We start from the raw sequence: 23,841 nt of genomic DNA on the forward strand, positions 1-23,841 counted from the left end.
ATGCTTCATCCTTGCCATCTCCACCTCTCCCCAACCTCACCTTCCCACACTGGGCACATTTGGCTGTTGCCTCAGTCACAGCGACAATAGACAATAGGTGCAGGAGTAGACCATTCGGTTCTTCGAGCCAGCACCGCCATTCACTGTGATCATGGCTGATCATCCGCAATCAGTACCCCGTTCCTGCCTTCTCTCCATATCCCTTGACTCCGCTATCTTTAAGAGCTCTATCTAACTCTTAAGAGCTCTATCTCTCTAAGCATGCAGCTGTTTCCCAAAACTGTTAGAGCGGAGGTCTGACCAACACCTCATTGTAAATTGAATTTGACAGGTTAATTAAACTGTTGCAGAAGCAAACTCTTTGTACATTTCACCCCCATTACTGCTGCTTAGGAATCTATACTTTACTAATGTTGCTTTCATGCCTACTCGTCCTCTGTAACCTGCATGTAACAGGTTTTTGATGCTTCCTTACTGCATGGGCACAGACTGCACGGAAACGCTGCATACCCTGTTTGGTGGGAACAGGTTTTGGACTGATACCGTAGCCTACAGTAATCGTGGAGTCTGAAGAAGGATCTCGACCCGAAATGTCACCCATTGAGTCTGAAGAAGGGTCTCGACCCGAAACATCACCCATTCCTTCTCTCCAGAGATGCTGCCCGTCCCGTTGAGTTACTCCAGCATTTTGTGTCTGCAGTAACCAAGTGGACAGACTTAATGATGGCTTCATCGTTTTGAAATAAACAGGTTAGCTCCAATGTTAAAAAGTACAAAAAAGGGATATTGAGGTTCAGCTGCCCATGTCCTCCAGAGATGCTTCCTGACCCGCTGAGTTACTCTAGTACACTGTGTTCCACACAAGCTCTCAGCATTTACAGTTCATGTTTGCATATTCATATTCATATCTGTAAATATTTGGATAGACACAAAATGCTGGACTAACTCAGCAGGTCAGGCTGCATCTCTGGAGAAAAGGAATAGGCGATGTTTCGGGTTGAGACCTTTCTTCAGACTGGGAATCCAGGGAGAGGGAAACTAGGGGTGTGTAAAGGTTGAGAACAAATCAGAGCCGGCACCGATGACCAAGGAAAGGTGGAGCTCACAACGGTCCATTGTTGGCTGTGGAAGAGGTTAGTGAAGGGTGCGTGGATGCTAACAGTGAAACCAGCAGGGTGGCTAGGGAGGGGAGGGACAGAGAGAGAGGGGTTACTTGTTCAGGCGCCCGGCAGAGAGCCACAAATGTAACTAACTGCTGATCACACAGAGGGCGGTGGATATAAGGAGCGAGCTGCCAGAGGAAGTAGTTGGGGCAGGTATCATCATAGCAACATCTAAAATACATTTTGACAGATATGTGGATAGGAAAGGTTTAGAGGGATATGGGCAAAATGCAGGCCAATGGGACTAGCTTAGATGGAGTCAATTGGTCAACAAGCCTGTTTAATGCTGTATAACTCCAGGACATGGCAGATTTGCATTGAAAGATGCATGCCAGCCTCATCCTTGTATTGGCAATGCACTTAAATACATTTCATATATATTACAGGTACTTTGTACATCTGCAATATATTGTGTGATGTAGATTGCATATCTTTCTTGCTTATTGTATAACATTTTCTTGTCAAACTTTGGTAAAGACTATTTACTGTTACGAAATCCAGCACGTTCAGCAGAGGCAAAGGAGATTTACAAGAAGAGGGATTCCTGAACAAGATATTACAAAGCTGAGAGTGAGATGTGATAATATGGGTACATGGCCACAGTGATGCATCCTCTGTACAGCCCCCTGACTGGATAGCACGCAACAAAAGCTTTTCACTGTACCTCGGTGCACACAAGTGTCAATAAGCTAAACTGAAGCAACGCTGTGTTTGTTCACATTGTATTTCAGGGACAGTGTGAAACAATGTGTCTCACTGCACCCTGTAACATTAGCACAGTGGGCGATGCACTATACCTTGTGTCTCCCAGACCATCGCACAAACCAACCTCCCTTCCATTCACTCCATCTCTACTTCACGCTGCCTCGGCAAGGCCAGCAGCATGATCAACGACCAATCTCACCCCCTCTTCTCCTCTTTCCCATCAGGCAAGAGGTGCAGGGGTTTGATAAAGCATACCTCCATATTCAGGGGCCGTTTCTTCTCAGCTGTATTCAGGCAACTGAACCATCCTCTCAAAACTAAAGAGCAAAACCTCCCATCTACCTCATTGGAGACCTTTGAACGATCTTTAATTGGACTTTATCGGATTTTATCTTGCACTCAACGTTTTTATGAGTTTGCGTTTAGCTTATTGTCACTCAAAACAAAACGTTCAAAGTTGAAGACCAGTAAAGCCTGATTAAAGATCGTTCAAAGGTCTCCAATGTCTTACACAGAAGTGAGATATTACATCTTGTGACCTGTGACATTGACACAATAGTCAATTGTGTTACACTGTATCCTGTGTCCATCTGCACTGTATCACATTGTGTCCACCTGCATTGTAACACATTGTAACACATTGTAACACACTGTAACACACTGTAACACATTGTAACACACTGTATCCCACATTGTAACACATTGTAACACACTGTAACACATTGTAACACACTGTATCCACACATTGTAACACACTGTAACACTGTACCCTGTGCCTTTCCACATTTTACCCTGTGGGATTTACACGATGACTTGCCCACTGGGTTTATTGCACTGGGATGAGGCATTGGTCCCTGTGCTGTTTACACTGTGGTGACACACTGCCTTGCTGTTGCCACGAGGTGCTGTACTGGTCCCTATGTTGAAGCACCACACAGAACTTGTCACTCTAATGAATCCCTTGCGTTCTCATTTGTCGAGTCTGACTCGCGTTTCGTGCTGTCCTGCTCCTGTCAGTCGCGTTGCGGTCCTTTGCAGTTAGCCCCTTTTGATTGAATGGTACTTTATTGTCACGTGTACTCGGTACAGTGAAAGTCTTTGTTTTGCAGAAATACACTAGTACACAAAGAGTCGCCACGTATAGGATGCTGATAAAGTTACAACAGCATTCAAGATTGTCCCTGTGGTCCTGTTCCCCCACACACACGCTGGGCCCCTCATTGTTCTCTCGGCAGTAAACTGTGTTATTACAGCAGGTGCTGTAAACAGTGTTATTAGTTTCCTTTAGTTTTAGAGATACTGCGCGGAAACAGGTCCTTTGGCCCACTAAGCCGGCAACGACCAGTAATCCCTGTACACTAGCACTATCCAGCACACTAGGGACAATTTACAATCTTTACTGAAGCCGACTAATCTACAACAGGTATTTGTGATATGGAATTATTAAATTGGATAGTTATGTGGACGGGAAAGGAATGGAGGGTTATGGTCTTAGTGCAGGTATATGGGACTAGGGGAGAATACGTGTTCGGCACGGACTAGAAGGGCCGAGATGGCCTGTTTCCGTGCTGTAATTGTTATATGGTTATATGGAGAGTGGGAGGAAACCGGAGCATCCAGAGGAAACCCACGCAGGTCACTGGGAGAACGTACGGAATTAGTTTGGGTGTAAAGTAAGGAAGAGCAGGGAAAAAAATACATGGATGGGACTGGTCCATATATTCCTAAAGAGAGTTTATTCATGGTAGTACAAAGTATAGATAGAGAATGAGTAAATGCATGTGCAAAACGGACTGGCAAGGGTATCACGAAAGAAAAAATTGTAAAGTGGTTGATGGATTGTTTCTTTGAGCAAGAACGTCCCCATGAACAGGTATTTCCGAATTGTTATAACAAGGAACTGCAGATACTGGTTTATACCAAAGATAGACACAAAATGCTGGAGGATTCAGCGGGTCAGGCAGCATCTCTGGAGGAAATGGTTAGGAGATATTTCCATTTCAGACTGAAGAAATGTCCCAACGCTAAAAGTCACCTATCCATCTTCTCCAGAAATGTTGCCTGACCCGCTGAGTTACTGTTTCTATTTCCAGCTTAGTTTAGTTTGGTTTAGAGATATAACATGGAAACAGATCCTTCGGCCCACTGAGTCCGCGCCGACCAGCGATCTCTGCACATTAACATTATCCGACGTACACTCGGGAAATTTACAATTTTAACAAGCCAATATACCCAGCCTACTAACCTGTACGTCTTTGGATTGTGGGAGGGAACCGGAGCACCCGGAGAAAACCCACTCAGGTCACAGAGAGAATGTACAAAGGCCGGGCAGACAAGCACCCATGGTCAGGATCGAACCTGGGTCTCTGGCGCTGTAAGGCAGCAACTCTACCGCTGCACCACCAGTGCCACAGGTACCTGTTTGTTCATGTGTATGAAGTAGAACTAATAACATATCTGGTAGTTAGAAATCCTGGGGGGAGTAGTGATCACAATATGGTAACGTTCCAGATCTGACTCTAGGGTCGACAATCCCACTCCATCATCAATGTCGTCAACTTATAGATAGGCAATTACAAAGCATAAAGAGAGAGTTGTCAGGAGTGGACTGGGAAACTAGTGTTAGAGAAAGGTCAGTCAATGCCCAGTGATTGATATTTAAGCCTCGAGTCTATTACTCAGCAGTAATTTATCCGAGAAAGAAAGATGATGTGAAAGCTGAACTATCTATGGCTAACAACAAAGGCCATGGTAATTATTAAATCAAAAACCTCAGCCCTGGATAGAGTGGATGTGGAGAGGATGTTGCCAATATTGGGGGGGGGGGGGGGTGGGGTGTCTAGGATCAGAGGCCAAAGCCTCAAAATAAAAGGACAGACCTTTAGAAAGGGGAAGAAGATACATTTCTTCAGTCAGAGGGCGTTGAATCTGTGGAAGTTGATAACACAGAAGGTTGTGGAAACCACGTCAATGGATTTTTTAAAAGATGGAGATTGATAAGTTGATGATTAGTACGGGTGTCAGTTATGGGTAGAAGGCAGGAGAATGGGGCTGATGAGGGACAGATAAATCAGCCATGATTGAATGGCGGAGTAGACTTGATGGGCCGAATGGCCTAATTCTACTCTTATGACATGAACTTAAGAGCATAGAGAATGGTGAAAGCTGAAGTTGCACCAGAGGACTGGGAACTGTTCAAGGATCAGCTGCAGATGAGTAAACAGATTAATAAATAGAAAGAAATTGCTTATAACAGTAAACCGGCAAGTAATAGCAAAATAAACAGCAAGAGTTTCTGTGGTTGTAAAGAAAGGATAGCTGCTGTTGTACATCATTCATCCTTGAGTAAGAATGTGACACCCAGTGTACGGCAAAAATAAGACACAATATGCTGGAGTAACACAGCAGGTCAGGCAGCATCTCTGGAGAAGTGTGGATAGGCAATGTATCGATTCGGGTCCCTTCCCGAAACCGAGACGTGGGAAAGAAGGATCGCGACCCGAACTAAGGGGAGACGGGTTCTGACCTGAAACGTCACCGATCCATGTTCTTCCGAGATGCTGCCTGACCAGCTGAGAGTTCTGGGCATCATGTTGTAGGAACTATGTTGTCAAGCTGGAAAGGCTGCAGAGAAGATTTACGAGGGTGTTGCCAGGACTCAAGGGTGAGGTTAAGCAGGCTCAGAGTCTATTTCTTGGAGCACAGGAGGATGAGGGATGATCTTATAGAGGTGTATAAAATCATGAGGGGAATAGATCGAGTGGACGCACAGAGTCTCTTGCCCAGAGTAGGGGAATCAAGAACCAGTGGACACAGGTTTAAGGTGATCGGGGGAAAGATTTAATAGGAACCCGACTAACTTTTTCACACAGAGGGTGATGGGTGTATGGAACGAGCTGCCGGAGGACGTTGTTGAGGCAGGGTGTATGACAACGTTTAAGAAACATTTGGACGGGTGCGTGGATAGGACAGGTATGGATATGGCCCAAACGCAGGCTGGTGGGACTAATGTAGATGGGACATGGTGGTTGTTTTGGGCATGTTGGGCCAAAGGATCTATTTCCACACTATATGACTATAACTCAGGACTCTATAAGTCAGGAACATCTCTGGAGAAAAAGGATAGATGACATTTTGGGTCAGGAAGGGTTTGATGAAGGGTCCTGACCAGAAACAATAGACAATAGGTGCTGGAATAGGCCATTCGGCCCTTCGAGCCAGCGCCGCCAGAAACGTCACCCAAGTTACACCAGCACTTTGTGTGTATCTGTGGCATGGAAGAGAAGGCCAGATCAGCCGTGGTCATTTTAAATGGGGACGGGAGGTGGGGGGAGCGGGCGAATGGGAAGCTGGGAGGGTTGAGGACCAGGTGGACTCTCCTTCTTCCATCTTTTCGTGCTCTTGAGCGCTTGCCGTTTCCTTGCCCAGTCTCCCCTTCGTCAATGGGGAAAATGGTGTGGTAATAATAATAATAATGGATGGGATTTATATAGCGCCTTTCTAATACTCAAGGCGCTTTACATCGCATTATTCATTCACTCCTCAGTCACACTCGGTGGTGGTAAGCTACTTCTGTAGCCACAGCTGCCCTGGGGCAGACTGATGGAAGCGTGGCTGCCAATCTGCGCCTACGGCCCCTCCGACCACCACCAGTCACTCACACACATTCACACACAGTGGTGCACATGATCTCACAAAGGGCATTTGAAAATCTCCAACAAAATTGTCATCATGGTCACACAGTCATCAGTAATTACCGCCTGTGGAATAAAAGATGCTGTGACAATGTAAAGGGAAAATTGCCCGGAGACCAGGAAGCGGTTCGTAGAAGTGAATGATCATGCGATCAACAGACAGGAAAGATCCAAGATCCTCACTACTCTCTGGGGGGTTAAAAATTCCTATATACACCTATAGTAACTCTGCCGAAACCCATTTTCCACAGTCATTATAAACTAACTGTGAGCAGCCTGCATGTATAAGTTGACCCACCATGCTCTATCCAAGACCAAACTGTTGATCTATAAAATTCCAGCGAGATATATTTGCTGTCTTCCCTTATTTGTAAATCCACATCACTTTAAGTTGTTTGTCTCCCAACCATCTTATCGACTTCGACTTCGATCCCTGCTGAATTTGGTTCACACTACTGTGAAAAACAAATTGCAATCATGTATTCACTTAATTAACAGGATGGAATGCAGTGAAGGTAATTCTGCAAATTGAAGTTGCATCTGCTTCTCATGTCCACGCATCAACACATTCAGAGTCTCACTCCTACTTCCCACACCTAGAAGTGAACTTGACAGTGCAGTGGATAACGCGTCTATACAAACTTTGGAGTCAACCAATTTCCGCACAAGAAGGACCCAAAGTAACTCAACAAGTCGTTGCTTTGGCAGCACAGTAGCGCATATCTAGAGTTGCTGCCTCACAGCGCCAGAGACCCGGGTTCGATTCTGACTATGGGTGCTGTCTGTACGGAGTTTGTACGCTCTTCCCCTGACATGTGAGGGTTTTCTCCGGGAGCTCAGCTTTCCTCCCACACGCCAAGGACTTGCAGGTTTGTAGGCTAATAGGCTTGGTAAAATTGTAAATTGTCCCTAGTGTGTGTATGATCATGTTAGAGTGCGGGTGTCACTGGTCGGCGAGGACCCGGTGGGCCGAAAGGCCTATTTCCACGCTATATCTAGGAACTAAAGTAAACTAAGTCATGTAGCATCCCTGGAGAACATGGATAGATGCTTCCCGGAGGTTCCCGGAGGTTCTTGTCAGTCTCCCTACCTGCTTCCACTACCTGCAACCTCTGGCAACCACCTGCAACCTCCGGGAACTGCACGGAAACCTTGGGTGGGGCGCAAAGTCTCCAGAGGTTTCCGTTCAGGTTTCCTAAGTGGGACAGGGGCATTAGCATAACACTATCCTACACACACTAAGGATAATTTACACTTATATACCGAGCCAATTAACCTACACACCTGTACGTCTTTGGAGTGTGGAAGGAAACCGAAGATCTCGGAGAAAACCCACGGGGTCACGGGGAGAACGTACAAACTCCATATAGACAGCACCCGTAGTCAGGATCGAACCCGGGTCTCTGGTGCCTTAAGGCAGCAACTCTACCGCTGCACCACAGTGCCGCCCCAATTTGGAATTGGAAGAGATTGGATAATCATACTACCATTTATTGTAGGATTAAGAAAACTTTGGTTATTGTCCATGGAATTATTTATTACAAATGTAGATTATTGTGGTTGTTGGAGCTGGAACATCTCTGGACTTTGCCACAGGAGTTCCTCAGTCCCAGCCCAACAGTGTGTCAATGACCTTCCAATGACTGGATCGCCAATAGGATCTCCACAGATAGTTGGGCTGCCTTCAGTTCCACCTGCTATTCTATTGAAATAATCCATGTCTACCTGCTCACCGGGACAATAATCAGGCCGAGAGGTGCAGTGCGTGACCAGTGAGGAGGCAGTAAGTGCCACAGTGCTTGGTGCAGCAGGAGGCAATGGCTGGAGGAGTGTGAGGAGGCATCGAAGAGGCAGCCGCTGAAGCAATGTGGAGAGGGTGTGGGAGCGGTGAGCACTGTGGCATTTGTGTATTTAAGCCCGAATAAAAATATAACTATAAAACGATAAATATAACTATAAAAAGATAAGAGGTAAAATAAATTGTGCTTGTTGTGAACGGCCCCTGGGAATAGTTTGGGCTGTAAATGTTCCACAAAATTTGTTGCCCTGAATCTTCTTTTGCACGCTGCGTTACCTCAATTTGCAATATTCTTCTTCTTTGTCCTTGACCTGCTGTCTAAAGCTGAATTTAAATCATCTTGGGTCAGCTTCTTTCTTGTCCGCTTCACTAACTCAACTCTTTCCTCAGCTGTGCGTCACTTCTCTCTCACTATCCTGCTCGAGCTTTATCAATGTTAACTATTGTTGTTGACAGTGCTGCTCTTTAATACCTGCTCACTTTAGTGGGAGGAGGTCAAGCACGATGTTCAACATGGAACATGTACAGGCGGACAAGCAGGGAAAGCTTCAATCCCAATAGGATTATTTTTCATTAATGCCAAATGAACGGGACTGTCGTATGCCGAGAGAATGGAGCAGCTGGGCTTGTACACTCTGGAGTTTAGAAGGATGAGAGGACATCTCATTGAAACATATAGGATTGTTAAGGGCTTGGACACGCTAGAGGCAGGAAACATGTTCCCGATTTTGGGGGAGTGCAGAAGCAGGGGCCACTTTTTAAGAATAAGGAGTAAGTCATTTAGAACAGAGACGAGGAAACACTTTTTCTCACAGAGAGTGGTGAGTCTGTGGAATTCTCTGCCTCAGAGGGCAGTGGAGGCAGGTTCTCTGGATGCTTTCAAGAGAGAGCTAGATAGGGCTCTTAAAAATAGTGGAGTCAGGGGATATGGGGAGAAGGCAGGAACGAGGTACTGATTGGGGATGATCAGCCATGATCACATTGAATGGCGGTGCTGGCTCGAAGGGCCAAATGGCCTACTCCTGCACCTATTGTCTATTGTCTATTGAACCAAATTAATAGTTGCTGGGGAAATTTGCCATGGTTAATCTTTTTAACTTCGATAGTTCCCAAAATCATTTTCTGAGGTTGAACGGGAAGCATTGGTTAGTGTGTAGGAAGGAACAGCAGATGCTGATTAAAACCACAAAAGGCTGGAGTAACTCAGCGGGTCACACCAGCATCTCTGGAGAAAAGGAACAGGAGACGTTTCGGGTCGAGACCCTTCTTCAAACTGAGAGTTAGAGGAAAGGGACACGAGATATCGATGGAGATATAGCGAGATATGAAACAAATGTATGAAAGATATGCAAAAAAGTAACGCCGGTAAAGGAAACAGGCCATTATTAGATGTGGAAAAGATGAAAACAAGTTACTGACAATGAGACTCAACAAGACGACTTTGAAACTAGTACAGCAACTTGGGTGGGAGAGGGATGGAGAGAGAGAGGGGATGCAAGGGTCAAGATGCATTAGTCAGCACCTGGAAACATATGTCTCATTGGAGACATCCAAAGAAAGATTCATAACACAAAGTGCTGGAGAAACTCAGTGGGTCAGGCAGCATCTGGGGAGTTAAGGATCACAACCTGAAACATCATGTGTCCATTCCCTCCCCACATGCTGCCTGCCCTGCTGAGTTCCTCCAGCACTTTGTGTTTTGCTCAAGATTCCAGCATCTGCTATATCTTGTGTCTCTAAAAAAGATTCATCGAGAACAATGCACAACAACATGATAACAGTGAAGGTATCTTTTTGTATTCTATCAAGTTACCTGGCATGTGTAGGATGGCAAGTTATCACCGAAACTTGGTCTGATTTAGACTTGGACTTTACTTTAGAGATACAGCATGGAAAAACAGGCCCTTGGGGGCACGGAGTCCCTGCTGACCAGTGATCACCCCGTACACTAACACTATCCTACACACTCGGGACCATTTACAACTTACAGAAGCCAACTAACCTACAAACCTGTACGTCTTTGGAGTGTGGGAGGAAACCGGAGCACCCAGAGAAAACGTGATTGAGAACAGGCGAACTCCGCATAGACAGCACCCGTCGTCAGGATTGAACCCGGGCCTCAGGCGCTCTAAGGCAGCAACTTTACCACTGCGCCACCATGCCTGTAATATTTCCGCTTGTTTGGTACGAATGGAAAGGTTTAACAATGACTGAATTAAGCCCAGTGTAACAATGATTTTGGGCAGTACCTTTAAATCTTCAGTTTGAATTGGACTTATCTCTGCAACTTTGTTGGGTCAATACTTGCTGGGAAAGTTAGCCCAGCCCATTATCCTGGTGAGCACATAGGTTTTCTCCGGGTGCTCCGTTTCAATCCACATACCAAAGTTTGAGGTTTAATTGGCATCTGTGAATTGTTCCTAGCGTCTGGGATAGAACTACAGGTGATTGTTGGTCTATCCACAAGTCCAACCTCCGCAGTTTTGGGGACAGAGCCTTCTCCAGGGCAGCTCCCAGGCTCTGGAACTCCCTCCCCCAACTGATCCGCAATTCCGTGTCCCTCACCATCTTCCAGTCCTGCCTCAAGACCCATCTCTTCACCTCTGCCTATCCTTAGCCCCACGTCCCCGTCCCTTTTCATCTGTGCATTAATTGCCTCATACTGTGTTTTGTATTGAATTCTGTCTTTACTTTGTGTACTAGTCATGTCTCTACTATTTATTTCATTCCCCTTACATGTTTTTCCTCTACATGCTCAATTTTTGTAAGGTGTCCTTGAGACTCTTGAAAGGCGCCCATAAATAAAATGTATTATTATTATTATTATTATGCGGACTCAGTGGGCTGAGGAGCCTGTTTTCACGTTATATCTCTAAACCAGTGGTTCCCAACCTTTTTTAGCTCATGGCCCCCTTGGGATCTTTTAATTTTTCTGGGCCCCCCCCCCCCCCCCGACATTATTAGCGGAAAAAAAGTACTTCAATATTATAATACCTTCCATAAAAATATCAGTGTCTATTCATTGCACATATATTCTCTTTTATTCTATTCCACAAACATCAAAAATATTTAAACTACATAGATTTAAATTTATTAGAATTGAAATTTAGGAGGCAACAGGGTGGTAGCTCTGTGGCCCCCTTCATTGAACCTGTGGCCCCCTAAATCCCCAAATGTTTCTGTACACATCTGTCTTTGTAGCTGGGATCACAAATTGGATCGAATGCCCTCGTCTGCTCCTAATTGGTTTGGGTTTGGTGTAGGTCTTGTAGTCTATGTCGAGCTGACCATTTTAACATTTTGTAAAAACAGGTTAAACGGTGAGCTTCACGTGTGTCTTGGAGAGGGTTCCACCCCAGAGAATTCAGAAGTCTGGTGACACTCGCTTCTCTATCATAGGTGTTAGTAACAAATCGAGCTACTTGTCTCTCTCTCTCTCTCCATTCTCATCTTTGTTGCTGAAGGTAGTCTTTGCTTTGTCATTGAGCTGTTACTCCAACGAGGGACTTTTTCAGTCTGTGAGAAGCTCTCCAGATAGACAGAGGAGGCTTTTCGCGACCTGTTCCTTTACACATTTAATGCTATTTGGGGAATCAGTGTGGAAGGTGCTTTGGAGTTGTAGAACATGAAAGCTGAATCACTGCTAGGTTTGCCGGATCTGTCAACCCACTTTTCGGCAATTAATTCTTTTTTTAAACATAAATTGTGCGAATATTCAAAGATTAGAAGAGTCACTAAATATATCAGGGACTGTAAATGGAATCAGGAGGTACTTTATGCTCTTGTTTTGATGCAGACTAATGGTCAGCGTTGCCAACCCATGAACCCATGAAGATAGACACAAAATACTGGAGTAACTCAGCGGGACAGGCAGCTTCTGTGAGAATGTCAAATAACTCTGAATTTAAACATGAGTGTTTAAGAAGGAACTGCAGATGCTGGAAAATCGAAGGTACACAAAAATGCTGGAGAAACTCAGCGGGTACAGCAGCATCTATGGAGCGAAGGAGATAGGCAACGTTTCGTCCCGAAACGTTGCCTATCTCCTTCGCTCCATAGATGCTGCTGCACCCGTTGAGTTCATCCATACATGAGTGTAAGTTGTTTATTAAGAAAGCACACAGAGCTCAAATACATAGGTGTTGTTAGCTCAAGCTCAATGACGAATCTAACTAGAGGCTGGACTAGCAGGCTAGATGATATATGAGACACTAAAATTAGATAGCTGATCGAGTATGCAGTGGTATGCAGGAAAACATAACATGCATCTCTGGAGGTAAGGAATGGGTGACATTTCCGGACGAGACCCTTCTTCAGATTGAGAGTCAGGGGAAAGGGAAACGAGAGATATAGACAGTGATGAAGAGAGATATGGAACAAATGAATGAAAGATATGCAAAAAAGCAATGATGATGAAAGGAACCAGGTCATTGTTAGCTGTGGGCTAGGTAAAGACAAGTTACAGACAATGAGACGCAACAAGATGACTTCGCTGGACAGAGAGAGAGGGGATACAAGGGTGACTTGAAGTTAGAGAAATCAAAAATCTTACCGCTGGGGTGTAAGCTGCCCAAGCCAACTATGAGGTGCTGTTCCTCCAATTTACATTTGGCCTCATTCTGACAATGGAGGGGGCCCAGGACAGAAAGTTGTGCGAATGGGAAGGAGAATTATAGTGTTTGGTAACCGGGAGAGGCCTTGTGTGACTCCGTAGTCGGGATCTAACCTGGGCCTCCGGCGCTGCAAGGCAGCAACTCTCCCGCTGCGCCACCGTGCCGCCCTTAACAATTCTACACTAATCTGGTACAACGTCATTTTCTCTGTGTTGTTAACAATTCCCTGCAGACTCACCCACTAATCTAGACAATATGGGCAATTTACAGCAGCCAATTGACATATTGTGTTGGGAGGAGAACTGGAGCACCAGGAGAAGCCCACGTGGTCACAGGGAGATTGTGAAAACTCCACGGTGGCACAGCGGTAGAGTTCCTGCCTAAAGGGCCTGTCCCATGAGCATGCGACCTGCATGCGGCAAGCGCGACCAAACCGGAAGCGGGGGGCCGCGCGGAGGTCGAGTGATTCCCGTACAGGGCCGGTCCCAAGAGCATGCGCCTGCATGCGGCGAGCACGACCAAACCGGAAGCGGGGGCCGAGCGAGTGACGTGAAGTTCGAGCGAAGTCCGCGGGAAGTTCGCGCGTGACGTACTGCGTCAAGACGAGCGTACGGCGTCGAGGCGGCTGCGGGCCAGCAGGCCGTTGCCACGTGGAATTTTTGAACACGGTCACTTTTTCGGAGCCCCGCGCGATGTCGGGACCAGCTCCGCACAACTCCATACGGCTCCGGCGATCGAAGTGGGACCGGCCCCGCGAGGCCGTACGGCTCAAGCGACCACGTTAGGTCGCGCTTGCCGCATGGAATCGCATGCTCGTGGGACCGGCCCTTTACAGCGAATGCAACGCGGAGACCCGGGTTCGATCCCGACTACGGGTGCTGTCTGTACGGAGTTTGTACGTTCTCCCCGTGACCAGCGTGGGTTTTCTCCGAGATCTTTGGTTTTCTCCCGCACTCCAAAGACGTACACGTTTGTAAGATAATTGGCTTGGTATAAGTGTAAATTGTCCCTAGTGCGTGTAAGATAGTGTTAATGTGCGTGGATACCTGGTCGGCACGGGCCTGGTGGGCCGAAGGGCCTGTTTCCGCACTGCATCTCTAAACTAAACCAAACCCGAGGTCAGGATTGAACCCTGGTCTCTGACGATGTGACGCAGTGACCACAAGTTTGCCACTGTTCTGCACCACCGTTTCATCTCTTTATTTATGTGCAATATTGTGGCTCACCAGGTGCTGACTAGAAAGTTTCAAAATTCAACAGGAAATTGTGCATCAAGGTCTGTCACACTTTCAGTACATTTATATTATACCGGTTGTCTGGGAAAGTTTGAAAGAAGACCAGTACTCATGGCATGCATCGTGTCATTTATTTTGTTGTTTAGATTGCTCTTTCACGCAACCATTGGTAATTCCAATTGTGTTCAATGAAAGTTGGCCAAGCAGCTTCATAATGATGTAACAATTCAGCCCGAGTTCTGCATTGGCGTCATGTCGAGTCTTTATGTTTAATTTCCCCCGTTTCTTAATTTGAGTAAATTCGTAGCAAATTGTCTCGCAGATGGATCGCCTGTCAAACGCACTCACACATTGGGTTTCAAGTGTAATTGTTTATCATTTCACCGACTATATGATGCTATGGTACAGGCTATCAATGCATCTGCTTTTGTACCTCGTAGAATTAATGGCAGCATTTCCTACCAAAATCTCTTGCGAGTACTAAGCTAATACCTGGCATTAACTTATTATTGGTCTAAGATCTTGCAACATTTGAGCTAATGCTTCAACAGCTGCTTTGTGAGCCATTGTACATTCATCCTAGACAATAAGTTTACAGTCCTTTAGAATTTTATTCCTTTGCCGTTTCCCCACCGGCGTTCTATGTTTGAGTCTCCACATTTGTCAAATTGAAAGGCAGTTTAAATGCTGAGTCTGCCTCATCCTCATCCTCTCACTCCCACTCCCCGACCTGCCCCTCCCACAGCTCTCTCTCCCTCCAAGTCACAAGAGTGAAGCAATGGGGCGGCGCGGTGGCGCAGCGGTGGAGTTGCTGCCTTACAGCGCCAGAGACCCGGGTTCGATCCTGACCTCAGGTGCTGCCTGTACAGAGTTTGTACGTCCTCCCCATGACCTGCGTGGGGTTTTCCCTGGTGCTCCGGTTCTTCAGGCTAGGCAGTTCTTTGACTCAGTGTTTCATCCGAAAGGTGATAGCTACACCTCTGTAGCTCTACCCTGTTCACACTGTGTTTTTGATTTTCTGTTTTTGGATTGAATTCTGTTTTTAATTTGTGTCACTGTGATGTCTTTAATTACTTGTTTTATTCCGATTATATGTTTTTATTCCGATTACTATGTAAGGTGTCCTTGAGATGTATGAAAGGCGCCCATTAAATAAAATTTATTATTATTATTATTTACCCCTCTGCTGTACGACATGCATCAGCTCGGATCTGTACGTGCATTCGCTGTTAGTTGCTGCCTCTCAGCGCCATAGACCCGGGTTCGATCCTGACTTGGGCGCTGTCTATGTGGCATTTGCACGTTCTCCCTGTGACCATGTGGGTTTTATCCGGGTGCTCCGGTTTCCTCCCACATCCCAAAGACGTGCGTGTTTATAGTTTAATTAGCCTCTGTAAAATCACCCCTAGTAACTAGTGGACGAGAATATGAGATAACATAGAACTACGGTGAACGGGTTCTGTGATGGTCAGCGTGGACTCGATGGTCAAAGGGCCTACTTCCACGTTGTATTCCTAAAATAAAATCTCTGGAAATTAATCATGACTTTTGGCCCAAAGGGTGAGACAGTTACTGATTAAATTGTGTCTAACTTATCAGTCTGACATTTACAATAAGGTTGCAGCTGATCTTTTATCTCACCCTATATCTATAATAACCTATCGATCTCTGAGCTAAATACAGTCACTGAAAGCTGTCTTGGGTAAAAGATTCCAAATTTATTTTGGTTGAAGGAATTTCTGCTCCATTCTGAATTTAGTTCAGTTTAGTTTAGAGATACAGCGCGAAAACAGGCCCTTCGGCCCACCGTGTCTGTGCCGACCAGCCACCCATGAAACACTAACACTCTCCTACGCACACACACGCGCACTGGGGACAATTTATAATTTTTACCAAAGCCAATTAACCAACAAACCTGGACGTCTTTGGAGTGTGGGAGGAAACTGGAGCACCCGGAGAAAACCCACACAGTCACGGGGAGAACGTACAAATTCCTCACCTGTCGTCAGGATCGAACCCGGGTCTCTGGCGCTGTGAGGCAGCAACTATACCACCGCCGTGCCGCCCCCATTGTGGATGGTTGACCCTTTTACAGACTTTGTTCCCAGTTTACCATGAGGTTTGCAGCCAATGTACATAAGATAAAATAAATTAACTCAGGGACGTGTGGCGAGTGTTCAGTCTTCAGTCTTGTTCCTATGGAGTACGAGTTGACAGGTCTGATTAACTGGTGGGGCAGTTAGTTAATCATTGTCAAGAATCGCGACCAGCTTTAGCCATTGACAGTAAGGCTCTGGGACCCCTTGTGAATGTGCCTTTTCATACCTCTAGTTCAAGTTCAAGTTCACATTTATTGCCACATGCACCAATTGAGGTGCAGTGGGATCTGACCTACCATGCAGCCACACCAACAAAACAGCACAATACATAATAGAGTATAACATGAACATCCACCACAGTGGAATCAACATTCTTCTCTCTGCGGTGGAAGGTAATAACGTTCAGTCAGTCCTCCCCCTTTGTTCATCCGTGGTCGGGGACATCAACCCTCCGTTGTCGCCGTTACGGAAGGCCCGATGTACAGGCCCTCTCGTCGGGATGCTCGAAACTCCGATGCCGGGATGGACGGACACTCCGGGGCTCGGAAGTCCCGAATCGGCCGCTTCCTACTGGAGACCGGGGCTTCACAATGTTATAGGCCGCAGTTTCCCTCTCCCCTGACTCTCAGTCTGAGGAAGGGTCCCCACCCGAAACGTCACCTATTTCTTTACTCCAGAGGTGCTGCCTGGCCCGCAGAGTTACTCCAGCATTTGGTGCCTATCTCCTTATGAATGGTCAGGTAATGCTCATCACTTACTCGCTGGCCGACAACAGACCTGTTGTGACCCATTTGCAGTGATCCGTCGAAGATTAAGCTGCTTTGCTATTCTATAAATAAGCATCCTCTACGATCCCACATCTCCGTGGCAACCATTTAATTGCCTGGAACCTGGCAAACTGTATTCCCCAAACCAGCTGCTTGAGATTCTGCGAACAACTGTGGGATTCCATCAAATTGATGCAGTTGGAAAGAAGAAATGTGTGGACCCTGGGGGAGGATGGAGGAGATTAGTACGGGTGTCAGGGGTTGTGGGGAGAAGGCAGGAGAATGTGGTTAAGAGGGAGAGATAGACCAGCCATGATTGAATGGCGGAATAATCTTGATGGGCCGAATGGCCTAATTCTGCTCCTATCGCTTGTTCAGTTTTGATCACCCTGCTGTGGGAAAGATGCCATTAAGCTGGAAATAGAGCAGAGACGATTTACAAGCAGGGAAGAGGACAGAGTTCTCAGAGCAATGGAGGGTGGTTGTGGTTCCTAATCTGAGGAAAGACATTCTTGCCATAGAGGGAGTACAGAGAAGGTTCACCAGACTGATCCCTGGGATGTCAGGACTTTCATATGAAGAAAGACTGGATAGACTCGGCTTGTACTCGCTAGAATTTAGAAGATTGAGGGGGGATCTTATAGAAACTTACAAAATTCTTAAGGGGTTGGACAGGCTAGATGCAGGAAGATTGTTCCCGATGTTGGGGAAGTCCAGAACAAGGGGTCACAGTTTAAGGATAAGGGGGAAGTCTTTTAGGACTGAGATGAGAAAATCATTTTTTACACAGAGAGTGGTGAATCTCTGGAATTCTCTGCCACAGAAGGTAGTTGAGGCCAGTTCATTGGCTATATTTAAGAGGGAGTTAGATGTGGCCCTTGTGGCTAAAGGGATCAGGGGGTATGGAGAGAAGGCAGGTACAGGAGACTGAGTTGGATGATCAGCCATGATCATATTGAATGGCGGTGCAGGCTCGAAGCGCCGAATGGCCTACTATTTTCTATGTTTCTATGTTTGGGGAGGGAGGTGAGAGGCTCCAGGAGACTGCTTTAAGGATTGGGTGATGAAATGCCCAAAACCAGGGCCTGGTGCTCCTCAGGGAACAGGTTTGTGTTGGCAGACTTCTGGACGGTGCACCCTCTGGGCTAATGGGGTGGAGGTTCTGAGACTGGGAGGTGCTGAAGAAGTCTGTCCAGTGTAAACTATTGCTCAGCCATCATACAATGCAGTGGCGTATCACAAAATGCTGGAGCAGCTCAGCGGGACAGGCGGCACCTCTGGAGAGAAGGAATGGGTGATGTTTTGGGTCGAGACCCTACTTCAGACTGAGGGTCCGTCGGAGAGGGAGACCAGAGATGGGGAAGGGTATGGACTCCCACTCTGTTCAAGAAGGAACTGTAGATGCTGGAAAATCGAAGGTAGACAAAAGTGCTGGAGAAACTCAGCGGGTGAGGCAGCATCTATGGAGCGGAGGAAATGGGCAACGTTTCGGGCGGAAACCCTTCTTCCGACCCAGTCTCAATAAGAAGCATCACCCATTCCTTCCCTCCAGAGATGCTGCATGGCCCGCTGAGTTACTCCAGCATTTTGTGTTTATCTTCGGTGTGAACCAGCACCTGCAGTTCCCTCCTCCACATAACCCAGCGGATTGGCAGCTCTAGCAGTGTGTGGGATTTGGGGAAGGTCAGCGGTTAGGAGAACAGAATTAATTGGAAAAGAAAATCTGTCAGGTTTTCTCTCTCCATCTCCAACGAGCGGACTGCTCCCGTGGGGAGAGTGTTGTAGCTGCTCCCTGTATCTGAGGAAAGGGCAATCATTGGGTCTTGGCTCTGCAACTGTGACAGCTACATCTAACGAGGCCACTTATGCTGCCGAGCTTCTTGCTTCCTGTCAATCAGTCTCCCCCCCCCGCAGTTCATAGGCGAGACTGATATCGTTCATCCATTTCAGTGCAGTGAGACGTACAGAGAGAAGAGCAGCCTCTCTGGTCTTGCGGACATGACAAGAATAGTTTATTTTCCCAGCCTTTCTGCCATTTTTCTTAAATACGTTCCACCATTTCTAACCCTCTCTTTTCTAAATCCTCCCTTTACCGAACCTTTTTACTGACGATGGATACAAAATACTGGAGTAACTCAGCGGGTCAGGGAGCATCTCTGGAGAAGAGGATTAGGGTGACGTTTTGGGTTGAGACCCTTCTTTTTATTGTCCATTCCCCTTTTATTCCTCTCCCATTTGTCCTCCTTATTCATTTTTTCTTGCCCGACCATCCCTTCCCCATCCTGTTTTCCTCTTGTCCCTGTCTTCCCCTCCTTTACCATTTCCCCACCTTGTCTCCTCTCATCCATTGCTCTCTCCCACCTCTCTCTCCCCTCCCACCTCTCTCTCCCACTCCCACCTCTCTCTCCCCTCCCACCTCTCTCCCCCCTCCCACCTCTCTCTCCCCTCCCACCTCTCTCTCCCCTCCCTCCTCCCTCTCCCCCTCCTCCCTCTCCCCCTCCCTCCTCCCTCTCCCCCTCCCACCTCTCTTCCCCCTCCCACCTCTCTCTCCCCCTCCCTCCTCCCTCTCCCCCTCCCACCTCTCTCTCCCCTCCCTCCTCCCTCTCCCCCTCCTCCCTCTCCCCCTCCCTCCTCCCTCTCCCCTCCCACTTCTCTCTCCCCTCCCACTTCTCTCTCCCCTCCCACCTCTCTCCCACTCTCTCCCACCCTCCCCCCTCTCTCCCCCTCCCCCTCTCTCCCCCCCTCCCTCCCTCTCCCCCTCCCCACCTCCTCTCTCCCTCCTCCTCTTCCCCCTCCCACCTCTCTCCCCCCTCCCACCTTTCCTCCCCCCTCCCTCCTCCCTCTCCCCCTCCGACCTCTCTCTCCCCCCTCCCACCTGTCTCCCCCCTCCCACCTCTCTCCCCCCTCCCACCTGTCTCCCCCCTCCCTCCTCCCTCTCCCCCTCCCACTCTCTCTCTCCCCTCCCACCTCTCTCTCCCCCTCCCACCTCTCTCCCCCTTCCACCTCTCTCTCCCCCTCCCACCTCTCTCCCCCTCCCACTTCTCTCTCTCCTCCCCCCTCCCACCTCTCTCTCCGCTCCCACCTCTCTCTCCCCTCCCACCTCTCTCCCCCCCTCCCACCTCTCTCCCCCCTTCCACCTCTCTCTCCCCCTCCCACCTCTCTCCCCCTTCCACCTCTCTCTCCCCTCCCACCTCTCTCTCCCCCTTCTATCTCCCTCGCCCCACCATGTCTTGTCCGACGACGGGTGAACATTGGGGAACATCGGGGAGGAGGTTGACTGGACTTTGGTTCCTTCCCTCACAGTGGGGAACTGTGTTGCTGCTGTGGGGATGTTTGTGTTGTGGACTACCGTGTTCTGTGTTTTGTGTTTTTTTTGTATGACTGTAAGGAAAAAATAATTTCATTGTCTCTTCATTGAAGACAATGACAATAAATTAAATCAAATCAAAATCAAATCAGTCTTTCTCCAGACCTCCACAAAGCCCTTCTCCTTTGGCCTCTGCACCCTGCTGCTTTGTTCTATATCACCCTACCCCTGTCCCTCCTATACCTGCCGCTTCATGTGTCCCACAATAGCTCTCACCAGTGCTTGACGTGCTGTTTTGAAGCAGTAATCTGGCACAGTTTTCTAAACGCACCAAGACAGACGCACCAAATCGGAAACACTTCCAAGGGTATTAAAAGATTGTACATTTTCTGCAAATTTATTGAAATCAAATTTCCATTAATTTACAGAGTTGCACACTGTATTCCATCCTTGTGCTTGCTGGTGTAACTTGGTGTGAATCAATAACATACTGATCCACTATATTCATATCCTTCACCACAATGTTTCCTGTGAGGCCACTGTAAATGTCAAAACCAGCAATGATGTTTAGTTTAGATTATACATCACAGAAACAGGCCCTTCGGCCCGCCGAGTCCGTGTCAACCGGCGGTCCCAAGTAAAATCACTCATCGCCCATGTTAACACTGAGCATAAAGGCTTCCTCAAGCCATTTAAATTAAAGTAAATCTTTTCAATGCAGCTAAGTTATTCGTCTACACCATTCTATATATTAATTTTTTTTTAAATATCTTTATGTTTTTATTTGATTAATAGGATTTGAGTAATCTCTAAACAAAAACAGAAAGTGTTGGAGTTACCAATTTGCCTGCTATGGGATGAAGTTATTTTGCAAATATTCAGTAGAGGTTATGCTCCTTAAATTGCATTTAAATTTAAATAGCAGTGTCTCCAAGGGTTGTGTCATTATGTATAGCTTCTTCTCAAGGTACTTACTCAACTCCATCTTTCCTACAATTTTTTTTCAGAATTATACGCTATGATAGAACTTTATTTATCCCAGGAGGGAAATTGATTTGACAACTGTCATGAACCATAAAATACATGAAACATCAAATTAAAGTGACGAGTGGAAAGGATTGGGGATGTGCAAAGATTGGATGGGGAGGGGTGGGGGGTAGTGGGGGGGGGAGGGGGGTCAGTCTACCCCACGACAGAAGGGGGAGGAGTTTGTACAATTTGATAGCCGCAGGGAAGAAGGATCTCCTGTGGCGTTCTGTACTTAATAAATATACTTAATAAAGCTTGCGGATTTTAATTTAAAGATTGACACAAAATGCTGGAGTAGCTCAGCAGGTCAGGCAGCATCTCTGGAGAACATGGAAAGGTGACATTTCAGGTCGGAACGTCTCCAGACCCTTCTTCTTGACCTATACATGTTCTCCATAGATGCTGCCTGACCCGCTCAGTTACTCCAGCACTTTCTGTCACTTTTTGAGTACAAACCAACATCTGCAGCTCCTTGTATCTTGAGTTATGTCTAATGTTGGTAAACGCAAGACGGCATTGGAGGTGATACTTACGGTTCCTTTGGAAAACAAAGGAGTTAATAAGTTATAGGAGCAGAATGAGGCCATTCAGCCCATCAGGTCCACTCCACCATTTAATCATGGCTCGTCTATCCCTCACTCTCACCCCCATTCTCTTCCCTTCTCCCCATACCCCCTGACACCTTTAATAATCAAAAATCTGTCAATCTCCGCCTTAAAAATATCCGTTGACTTGGCCTCCACAGCGATAAAGAATATAAATTGTCCATAATGTGTAGGGATAGTGTTAGTGCACGGGGATCACTGGTCGGCAAGGACTCGCTGCTTGTTATATGGGATTTGCTAACCTGGCCTCTTAGCGAACTGCAGCGGATCCAGCTCTAATGGAATAAATTAAACTCTAGAGGAACTGGCACTGAGCCTCAGCAGTCAAAATTTTAATATCTCTCCTGTCGCCTTATTCAGAAAATGAGGCTTTACCTTGCTTAACTTTGCACTAAATGTTATTCCCTTATCATGTATCTGTACACTGTAAATGGCTCCATTGCAATAGCACGCAGCAAAAGCTTTTCACTGTACCTCGGCACACGTGACAATAAAATAAACTGATGTGTTGGAGGTGCATCTCTCTTCCATCAGGCAAGAGGTATCGAAATGTGAAAAAGCACACCTCCAGATTCAGGGACAGATTCTTCCCAGCTGTTGTCAGGTAACTGAACCATCCTACCACAACTAGAGAGCAGTGTCCTGAGCTACTATCTACCTGACTGGAGACACTTGGACTATATTTAATTGGACTTCACTGCACTTTATCCTGCAGTAAATGTTATTCCCTTTATCATGCATCTGTACTCTGTGGATGCCTCGACTGTATCCGGCAGTGAAGAAAGCGAATGGTATGTTAGCTTTCATAGCAAAAGGATTTGAGTATAGGAGCAGGGAGGTTCTACTGCAGTTGTACAGGGTCTTGGTGAGACCACACCTGGAGTATTGCGTACAGTTTTGGTCTCCAAATCTGAGGAAGGACATTATTGCCATAGAGGGAGTGCAGAGAAGGTTCACCAGACTGATTCCTGGGATGTCAGGACTGTCTTATGAAGAAAGACTGGATAGACTTGGTTTATACTCTCTAGAATTTAGGAGATTGAGAGGGGATCTTATAGAAACTTACAAAATTCTTAATGGGTTGGACAGGCTAGATGCAGGAAGATTGTTCCCGATGTTGGGGAAGTCCAGGACAAGGGGTCACAGCTTAAGGATAAGGGGGAAATCCTTTAAAACCGAGATGAGAAAAACTTTTTTCACACAGAGAGTGGTGAATCTCTGGAACTCTCTGCCACAGAGGGTAGTTGAGGCCAGTTCATTGGCTATATTTAAGAGGGAGTTAGATGTGGCCCTTGTGGCTAAGGGGATCAGAGGGTATGGAGAGAAGGCAGGTACGGGATACTGAGTTGGATGATCAGCCATGATCATATTGAATGGCGGTGCAGGCTCGAAGGGCCGAATGGCCTCCTCCTGCACCTAATTTCTATGTTTCTATAGTCTTTTTGTTGACATGTGTAGCAAGTAACAAAAGCTTTTCACTGTACCTTGGTGTACATGAAAATAAACTAAACAAATCTAAAACAAATAAACAGTATCATACATGCTTTTGGAAATGTTAGTTAGGTTTGAGTTTTTAACTTAATCGGTAATTCTATTGAATTTAAACTGTAATGTTTAAAATTTAAATTCTGAGAGTTTCTGACATTATATTTCTCTTTGATTGACACAAAAAGTTGGAGTAACTCTACGGGTCAGGCAGCATCTCTGGAGAAAAGGAATACATGACACTTCAGGCCCGAGACACTTCCTCAGACAGACGCCTCGACCCGAAACGTCACCGATCCCTTCTCTCCAGAGATGCTGCCTGACCCGCTAAGTTATGCCCC

General features: G+C 46.7%; 1 protein-coding gene and 1 long non-coding RNA gene across 4 annotated transcripts in view; one reads left to right on the forward strand and one right to left on the reverse strand.

Annotated features, from left to right (window-relative positions):
- Positions 1-4,157, reverse strand: part of LOC116987522 — a 31,576-nt gene extending 27,419 nt beyond the window's left edge. The window contains exon 1 of the long non-coding RNA XR_004415728.1: positions 4,114-4,157. This is a non-coding gene — a long non-coding RNA (uncharacterized LOC116987522). The remainder of the gene's footprint in view (positions 1-4,113) is intronic.
- The window catches only part of LOC116987521 (oxysterol-binding protein 2-like), a 212,351-nt gene that overhangs the window by 85,774 nt on the left and 102,736 nt on the right, over positions 1-23,841 (forward strand). The window lies entirely within an intron of this gene.

Source organism: Amblyraja radiata, chromosome 25 (genome assembly GCF_010909765.2).
Source record: "Amblyraja radiata isolate CabotCenter1 chromosome 25, sAmbRad1.1.pri, whole genome shotgun sequence".
Lineage (NCBI taxonomy): Eukaryota > Metazoa > Chordata > Chondrichthyes > Rajiformes > Rajidae > Amblyraja > Amblyraja radiata.